Source organism: Balaenoptera physalus (genome assembly GCF_965194825.1).
Source record: "Balaenoptera physalus genome assembly, chromosome: 20".
Lineage (NCBI taxonomy): Eukaryota > Metazoa > Chordata > Mammalia > Artiodactyla > Balaenopteridae > Balaenoptera > Balaenoptera physalus.
Window position 1 is genome coordinate 23,942,244 of NC_138901.1, and position 9,481 is coordinate 23,951,724.

Consider the following 9,481-nt stretch of genomic DNA (forward strand, 5'->3'; position numbering starts at 1 on the left):
AGCCGAGCCCCCAGCCAACTGCCAGCATCAACCGCAGCCGTGAGCATACACCATCTTGTGCATCCATCCCAGTGGAACCTTCACATGATTGCAGCCCATGGCAGTCCCCAAGTGAGAAGTGCCCGGCTGAGACCATCCCAAATTCCAGATCCACAAAACCATGAGCAAAACAAAATAGCAATTTTAAGCCACTAAATTGTGGGGTGATTTGTTATGAAGCAGTAGTATGTGAAAAGGGAGGTTACTCTGTGACAGGCACTGTGCACAGAGGAGTAGACTGATGAATAAGAATGGTCTCTGCTCCCAACATAATAACAATCTAATGGCGAAGCTGAACACATAGGCAGATAATTACAAAATAATGTGGTAAGCACACCAGTGGAGGCATGCTCTGGTAATATGGGAACAGAGTGGGAGTCTATAATCTAGGCTGGGTGGGTTCTGAAAAGCTTTCCTGGAGGAGGTGACGTTGACCTGGTTCTGAAAGGTGAGTAAGGGTTGTTTAGGTAAGGGGTAAGGTGAGGAAGGAAAGGCAGTCCAGGCGGAAGAGAAGCACGAGTAAGCCCCGGAGGTGAGGGACAGAATGACATCAGCAGGGAGGCCCCTTATGAAGCAGCAGACAGAGAGGGGAGGAGATGAGGCTGGGCAGGTGGCAGGGACCCCAGATCGTGGGAGCCTTGAAGGGCAGGAGAGCAACTGGGAGGTGGAGGCAGGAAGTGGAGCCTCTGGGGGCAGCAGCCAGGAGGATGGAGAAGAGGAGGGGGGCAGGGGTGATAGACTGGTGAGGAGGCAAAAACCTAGGAATAGGAAAGAGAGCGTGGGGATCCCAAAGCTAGAAAAGGCGGGGAAGGATGAGATGTGAGAAACGTTTGGGAAATAAGTTGTCAGGCCTGGGTGCCCGGCTGGGAGTGCCGAGGGCAGCTCCTGGCTTTCTGTCTTGGGGGACCCAGTGGGCAGTGGCATCAGCAGCTGAGAGAGCCCTGGAGGAGAAGTAGGTGTGATTTGGCCTTTTTGCTGCGTTTTGGCAGGTCCGAGGGGGGATGTCCAGCAGCTCATTAGATGTTCAGTCCAAAACTTGGGGAGAGATCTGGGGAGGAGCTGGCACAGGAGATCTTGGGGAGGAGATCTGGGGAGGAGGTGTGGTGACCGCAGACTCTCTATAAAGTGTGTTGGACGAATGAGTGAATGAATGAATGTGTACCAGGAGGTCACTGAGTACAGTAGGGTAGATGAGGTGTTGCGGGGATGTAGGCAGGCCCTGGGGACTGGCTCTACTGATGAAACTGGCTGAGGAGGCATAGGTGGGAGCCAGATGTGATAACCAATGGCCTGGTGATCCATGGTCAAAGTTCCTGGAATGTGTCCCAATAGTGGGCCATAAGAAAGGACAAGGAAGAAAACACAGAAGTCCAGGGAGTCAGGAGATTTCGATCCAAGAACCATTAATGTAGCACCTGTTGTGTGCCTGGTACTATGTTCCACATATATTATTAAATTTAATCCATTCGTTGATTCAACAAATATTTGTTGAGTACCTACTATGTGCCAGGCACTAGACTAGGTGCTGGGTAGGTACTGGTGAATAAAACACTGTCTCAGTCCTCATGGAGCTTAGGGATATACAGTGGAGGTGATTATTCCCATTTGACAGAAGCTCAGAGAGATCCAAGGCCACACAGCTGGTGCAGGGCAGGCTGTCTGGCTCCACGTCCAGCATGCTTCTGGGCACCAACACGTGGCAGCCGGCAGAGGAAGGAGTAGGGCTAGGGCCTGGGAGCAAAAGTCAGCCTGATTCCAGGGGCCTAAGTCTGCATGGAAGCTGGGGAACCACCCAGGTGAATTTGGCCTGGGCCAGAGCCCCAGTTCAGGGAACTTAGGCTCAGTCGGAACCTAAGAGGGCAGTGGGATCCCTGTTATCAGGAGATGCATCTTGGGGCTGGGACTGAGATTTCAGGGGATGAACAGGACCCAGGGTGCAACTTGAGTATCTCCTCTTGGTGATGAGGGTGATGAGGAGGAGGAGGAGGAGGATGACGAGGAGGATGGTGACCCTGAGTATCTACTACACCCAGGGCTCTGTGCCACATGCTTTCCACGCTTCAGCTGTTTGATAGTCATAGCAACCCATTACTAGCCCATTTTACGTGTGAGAACACTGAGACTCCGGGAGGTCAGAGAAATTGTCCAAGGCCTCACAACCAGGGAGGTGGCAAAGTCACAGGAATAGACCCATCTGGCTACCCACAGTGCCTCACATTAGAGTTGGTATAGGGACTAAGTGGGCCTGAGCCCACGGGTGGGGACCCAGAAAGCCCAACTTGAGGGAACTGGGGATGGCGCAGGCCTATGGTGAGATAGGCACAAGCAAGACTCTGCCCAGCCCGCAGCCGGGGTCCTGCTGTCTCTCCTCCCTAGGCCTCCTCCTCCTCCTCTCAACTCATGGCTGTAGGACCCGGGCTCTCTTCTCTTAGCTCCTAGAGTGGGAAGGACCCAGCAGGTCGGCAAGTCTCACACTCTCACCTGGCAAGTGAGGTAACTGAGGCATAGAGAGAGGTTGTTAGCTGTCTAAGGTCACCCTGCAAATTGGTGACAGAGCTGGGATGAAATCCTGGGTCTCCTGAGTTTCAGTCTCGAGCCCCCCACCACCCTGACTTTCCAGGCTAAGAGCAGGGCCTAACCTCATTCTCCAACACCCAACACACACACACCCAAAACACACACACACACACACACACACACACACACACACACACACACACACACACCGCCACAGTCCTTTCCCCAGGTCTCCTGTCTCCAGATGAAGGTACCAGTCTGGGTTCCCGTTCCTAGGTCACCTGTCAAACCCACCCACTAAAAGGGGAGGGGTGTAGATGGCTCTAAGGAGCTAAGATCAATGGGTGTCTCAGGCCCAGGGCAGCTAATTCACAGGAAGTGATGGGAACTGTGGTGAGCTGTCAAGTGCGTGCCTATCTGAAAGGGTGGTCATTCTCAGCTCCAGCCAGACACTGCCACGTGCCCAGATGCTTGCCCAGAGGGACCAGAAGGCTTGGTTTTATGACATCTCCTGATTTATACATGGGTAATAGGCTTACACATTTTTTCCAGCATTAGCAAACAGTTTATTTGGTTTCAAAGAAACAGGTATGGAAGTGTGGCTTGCATGAGACAGCTTCCCTTTGACACTCAGAGACCCACTACCTGGCAGGCCCTGATCTAGGAAGACTGAGCAGGTTGTCCCTGAAATCCAAGGAACCCTGCAGACCTGAGGAACCTGCATCATGTCTGGTGGCTTTTGCCTTAAACCCCGGCGGCTCTCAATCTTGTCGGTACATTAGAATCACAGGGGAGCTTTGCTAATCCTGCTGCCCAGGCTGTACCCAGAGTCCTCGGGGAGGGCCCAGGCACCAGCATTTTTAAAAGCTCCTCAGGTCATCCTCAGGCCATCCTCAGGCATACACCAGCAGCACCAGCATCACAGGTAGCTTGTTCAAGATGCAAATTCTGGAACCCCACCCTAGACCAAGTGACTCAGCGCCTCTGGGCTGGGGCCCAGCAATCTGTGATTTAACCTACCCTCCAGGTGATTCTGATTCTCAATAAACTTTGAGGCTCATCATTTCAGACTGAGGTGGGAGGCACAGGTGGTTGCTGCCCATAAATTGGCATCTGAAAACAAGCAGTTTAACAAGACACCTTCAGTTTAAAGATGCTTTAAAAAAAAAACAACCTTGCTCTGGTTTACTGATTCCTGAGGGTCAGGGAACACTACAGGTTGGGTTACTCTCCCTTGGAAACCTTCCCCACTCTGACCTCAGAATTGTTATTAAATACCCCTCCTTTATAATCTGAGGCCAGAGCCCTCCTCATTCCTCAAATTCCCCAACACAAGGCTGGCACAGAGTAGGTGCTCACTTAAATGTCAGTTTCTCTCCTTTCTGTTTCCCCTTGGAATTTATAAGTTGTGGCTTACATACGTCCTACTGCTGTTTTGATTTGTGTTGAAGTTAGTCACATCACCCGAGTGCTCCGTGTGAGGGTAGCCAACCAGGGATTATGATATACTGGGTCTCATCCAGTAGGGGCTGGAGGTCTTTAAAACTTTTGCTGATGTGGAGAGATCTACAGAGAAATGAATGGAGTGGGAGGCAAATCACATGGATGGTTTTATTATATCTCCACAAAATGACCTACCCTATTTCTTTGATTCTATGACACAAGAGATTTACCAAGAGCTTTTTTGGGCAGAAAAAAATAATACAGGCACATTATGTGTATACGTCAATTATAAATGCATGTATATTTTAGAAAAGTGAAAAATGCATATCTCAGAGGCATTGAAATAGGAATTTCCTATGACTAACGGTTGGAAGGAAACATGTGGAAATACAACTGACTTTTTTTGGTTACAGATTTATCTTTTGGTTTTTTGGGGTTCTTGTCATGGGTATTAACATGGGGTTTGTGTAATGATTACAAGATAAAATTTACAAAGGGAAAGAAATCCCACTAGCCACAATAGGCGCAGTCTCCTGGGGGAGATATGACAGGACAGGGCCTTTGGGAAATCTGCTATAACGTGGTCCTAGTTCTTTGGGCTTGAATTTCTTCCCTGTGCAACCTCTGGTAATTTATCCTTCGAGCCTCAGTTTCTTCACTTGCAATGGGAATCATGGCCTCATTCATGGTCGGTTAGAGAATCAAATGCAGGGATTATTGAAGGCAAGAGCAGGTGCAAACCCTAATCTACTCAGTGTGGGAAGGGGGTGTTTCTGGGACCTCCCAAGAATCCCAAGCCCAGCCGTGCAGTGGACCCCCTCTCTGCAAATGCAGGATATAGCTCATGTTCTCTCCTTCCACAGAGGCCCCCACCTTATTTTCTGGCAAAACTCAGTGCCTCAGACTGTTGACAAAATCTCCAATCCACTGGTGCCTAAAAATGCATTGTGGGGAGATAGGGTCAGTCAGCACAGGACACACGGATGCCTGGTGTGACCCAGGGGCAGCCCAAGGGCCTGCGATTCCCTCACAAACGGTCTCTTTTTTTGGAGGAAAGGCCCTGATAAAATGCAAAGGTGTTATTTTAACAAGATTAACGCTGAGATTTAGAACATGGACTGTAGCCTACAGATGGACTTTTGGCCTTCACAGGGTTTTTAAATGTTTGAATTTCCCACAAGACAGCCCTAATCCCGTTCATTCCTGTGGTTGCTGCTTGGGGTGTGGTGGGACTGGACGTGGCAGTCCCAGTGAGGCTGCCTGGTCCCCAGGGCACTGGGAAAACTTCCAGGGAGCTGGACACCAGGGCGTCTTCAGCCTTGGGCTTTCTGCTGCAGCCTGTGCTCGAGAATGTGAGGAGTAGGGAGGGCTTCTCACCCAGATTATAAAAGTTCTACAGCTTCGAGGTAAAAGGGGGGAGGTCCAACCCAATAAGGGAGAACAGTCAGGCTGTGCATTCATCCACTGCAATGGCACCTACCCTGTGCCAGGTGCCCTCTCGGTGCCCAGGGGCCAGTTATCTCACTGAATTTCCCCTATCAGTGCAAGAGGTATTATTGTCCTCATTTACAGACGACTAAACTGAGACTGGGAGAGGCCAGGTCTCATCGGTGCCTCTCCCCTTCAGGAAAGCTCTACCCCCCATCTCTCCCCTCTGCTCCCCGAGGCTGGCAGGCCCGGGGAGGAGGTTAAGAGGCCTGTGGTAGGAGGTGCCCTCTGTGCCTTGGTTGTTCTGCATTCTCTGGCTGGGGTTGGAATCTCCAGGGCCCCGTGGCCAGGTCTCTCCGCCCAGGCAACCTCACCCTCCCTGCAGAGGCGTGGCTGGGGAACTTATCACTTGTCTGGGTGTGCCCCTGTGGGAGAGGGAATAGCCCACCTGACCTCCGACCTGTCCTCCAGACCCAGAGGCTGTAAATGATATGTTCTTAATAGGATCCCAAGGAACACTTGTGTTTACTGGGGCAACTCTGCTTATGTAACATCTTACAGAGTTTGGAAAACACGACAAAGGTACTAAACGTCCCCCACGATGCCACCAGCTAAAGATGACCGTTCTGAGTAATTTGGAGGTAGCTTTCCTTTCTGCCAAAGTGATATTAAACATGAGTTACAACTAGACTCTATTCTTCTATGGGGGCAGGGATCACAGGTATTTAGTTGTTTGGGTTTTTTTATCCTCGTCAATCTTTTTTGGCTTGTTTGGAAACTTTCCTTTTTTTAAAATCCTTCCTAGTATGTAACACAGACTTCAGGAAATACTTGTTCAATGAAAGAATGACAAGCAGAGCCGGGTGATGGTTGGGGCTGGAACGCTGGCTGGCTTTAGGTACACCCAGCACGGGGCTGAGAGTCCCGTCACCATTCACCATCCAACAATTTCTGGCATCCCTGGTGTGTGTTCGGCCCTCATCCAGCATCACTGGTGTTTGTTGACCTTTAATGCGGGAGATACAGGTGGGGAGGAGGGGCCCCAACCCGGTGGCCGTGGCATCAGCCAGGGTCTCAGCCTCCTCCCAGAGTTACCAGCAGAATAGAACCCCAGGACTAAAGTCCCTTTGAGCACCCCGAGAGGTTAAGAGAGAGGGAGACAGCGCTGGAGGAGCCAATGTTCAGAGAAAGCAGGAGGGGTGACGCTGGACAAAGGAAGGCTGTCGGCTGTCAGCATGGAGGCAAATGTCACGGAGTTTCTCTTCCTGGAGACTTCCAAGAAGGGGGCATCTCTGTGGACTGGGTCAGCGGCCACCTACCCCAGGGCGGGGGGAGAGACCAGGGACTTGAGGATTCCTTCAAGAGAGCAAGGATGTCGGGGCAGACAGTCGGGCAGAAGAGGGTGTAGCGGGGCTGAGAGGGGGCACAGCATGGGTTTCCTCATCTGGCAGGGCGGGCCGCAGACGCAGGCGGGGAGGCACCGGCTTTGTGGTTCTCTGTTGGCTCAAGGCCCTCTTAGATCCGGGAGCATGTGGGAGCTCAGGACAGAGCTGGCCCACTCTACGAAGGTACTTTAGGATTCTTCCTGGAAAACCAGCAGGAGGAGGAAGCTGACGATGCCAGGCTGCTGGCCCATGCCATTGGCCCCGGCCAGTGGGGAGGCCACAGGGTAGGGCCTCGGACCCCTGGGTTTGAATCCAGACTCGGCCACTTTCAGGTTGGGTGATGGTAGGCAGGCAAGAGATTTAAGCTCTCTGAGTTTTAGTGACTTCCACTGTGAAATGGGGATTTAGAAAGACCCACCAAAAACCCATTTCCTCTGTTCACCTCCCCCTCTCAGCGTTGGCGAGAGGATTATGCAAGATAAATTAGGCCAAAGGGCCTAACACAACTAGGTGCTCAGTAAACCTCATCTTCCCTAAACAGCGGTTCTCAGAATTGACTGTACACCCGAATTGCCTTGGGACAAGGTCAAACTGAGGCTCTTTCCCACCCCCTGCCGAGTAGGTCTGCAGTGACCCTGGGGTTTGCCTTTTTCACAAGACCCTGGCCCAGGTGATTCTGAAGTGGCAGGACCCCCAAGACAGCACTAAATATGCTAAAAGCTATTACCAGGCTGGGACCATAAGCAGGGGTGCAGTGTCTCCCCCGACACCTTCATGGCCTTGGCCACCAGCCCAAGACCCTAGACCGCAGCCCCTCCCTCGTGAGGGCACCATGGGCTATGTTGCTGGGATGCAGTGTGGGTTTGTCTACCTTCTCCACCCCATGCCAACCCGCCAGCAGGCCCCACTGCCCTGGCAACGCATTGCAAAGTCCACACAAAGGGAAACTGCGCCGGGGAGGCTGGTCCTGCCCGACACCAGGGGAAGGGTTTCCATGGCAATGCTGACATCACTAGGCTCAGCCGGCTGCAGAGACAAGCCCTGAATGGAGGCGCCTGGGTGTTCCCGCTGCAACCCCTTAGAGGAGGGCGACCCAGGGGCCCTGCTGGGACCCAGTTCCGGGCTGCATGCAGATCTGGGTTCAAAAGCCAGCCCTGCCCCTGACTTGCTTGGTGGCTTTAAGTGAAGTCACAGGGCCTGAGACAGTCTTCTCATCTGTAAAATAGAACTAACAATATTTACCTTGCAACGAAGGTGAAAGGAAATCATGGATAACAGACAGGTGCGTGGTAAACTGTTAAAACCTAGTCCAGTGGTGAGGGGCAACTTCAGGTGTTTCCAAGGGAGTCTCCCTGACCGCTGGGCCCCTTGACGTGGGATCTGGGAGAGACGCCTCGAAATTGAGGAGGAGAAGGCACAGTTATCCATCAACTCCCCCCTGGATGAGGGGCAGGTAAAGGATGGTATTGGTGAGGAAAGTCACGGGATGGGAGACTGTAGGGTCCGGATGGCCGCTCAGGGGTGTTCTGGTCTCACGCCCCCAGTCAGCAGATGAGGATTTAGAGGTCAGGGTAGCAGGTGTGACTGGCCCGATCATACCCTGCATTATGATGGAGTCAGGTTGTCAACAAGGGTCCCCTGTGCCCAGAGGGTGGGCCCTGGGGGCGGTGCCACCGCTGTTCTCCACACAGTGGGAATAACAGACTGCTCTGCAGGAAATCAACAACAGAAAGTCAGGAGCACAAAGCGGGAGAGGGTGCGACCTTCGAGGTGGGTGGAGCCGTGGGTTGAAGTCCCCCACCCCCACCCCGCGGTGCCTGGCAGCAGGGAAGCCAGGCAGCAAGGGGCTGAGAAGGGCCCCTCGGGTTTTCTCTTTGCTGCCTCCCTCTTCAGAGGCTCTGGGCAGGGGCCAGGCAGCAAGCTCAGAAAGTGCCCTAGGCCAGTTTTTTTCCTAAGCTCCGGCCAAGGGACCCCGTGTGTTCTCCAGCAGCGCCCCGCAGCGTACCTCCGCACCCACCCTAGCCTGCCCCCGCACACATGGTGAGTGCCTCCCCAGGCCTCAGACACATACATGGCTGAGGAGGGCAATTCTAGGAAGAGGCCTTGGGCCCCACAGAGCTTGCTGCCTGTCCGGCAGTCCCCTGCCAGCTTTTCCCCTCCCAGCCTGTGCCCTGTCAGTCTCTCCATTTCCAAGGGAATTGCTAGGGCCTGTCCCCCCACAATGGCTCAGCCGGTGCTCTGGCCCCCGTTCTGCCAGACTCTGCCCAACATCCATCCGGGCTGCCCTGTAATCCAGGAGACCTCTCAGGGCTCTCGGCTCCCTTGGGGGGAGGACAGACTTCCCACGGAGCCAGGGGTCACTGGTCAACCTCTCAGCGTTCTTCTGTAAGTTCTAGACAGCCAACTGGACCTAAATGCTCCGCTCTCATGTTAGGGAGGCCACAGCCCCTCATTCTGTTCCCCCTCCTTCACCCCCCAGGGCGAGGGATAGGCCTTCTGCTGCAGAGAGGAAGGCGTGTGCCGCTCAGCAGCTCCGATAGGGCCACAAGGAAGAGAAGGGACCCTCGGGTTACTCTGTAAGACCACGTAGTCCCTGCAGACCAGGGCAGGACACATACTGCACACGCGCCGTGGTCTGCCCTTGGGTCCCCATGGATCCTTTGCCTCTC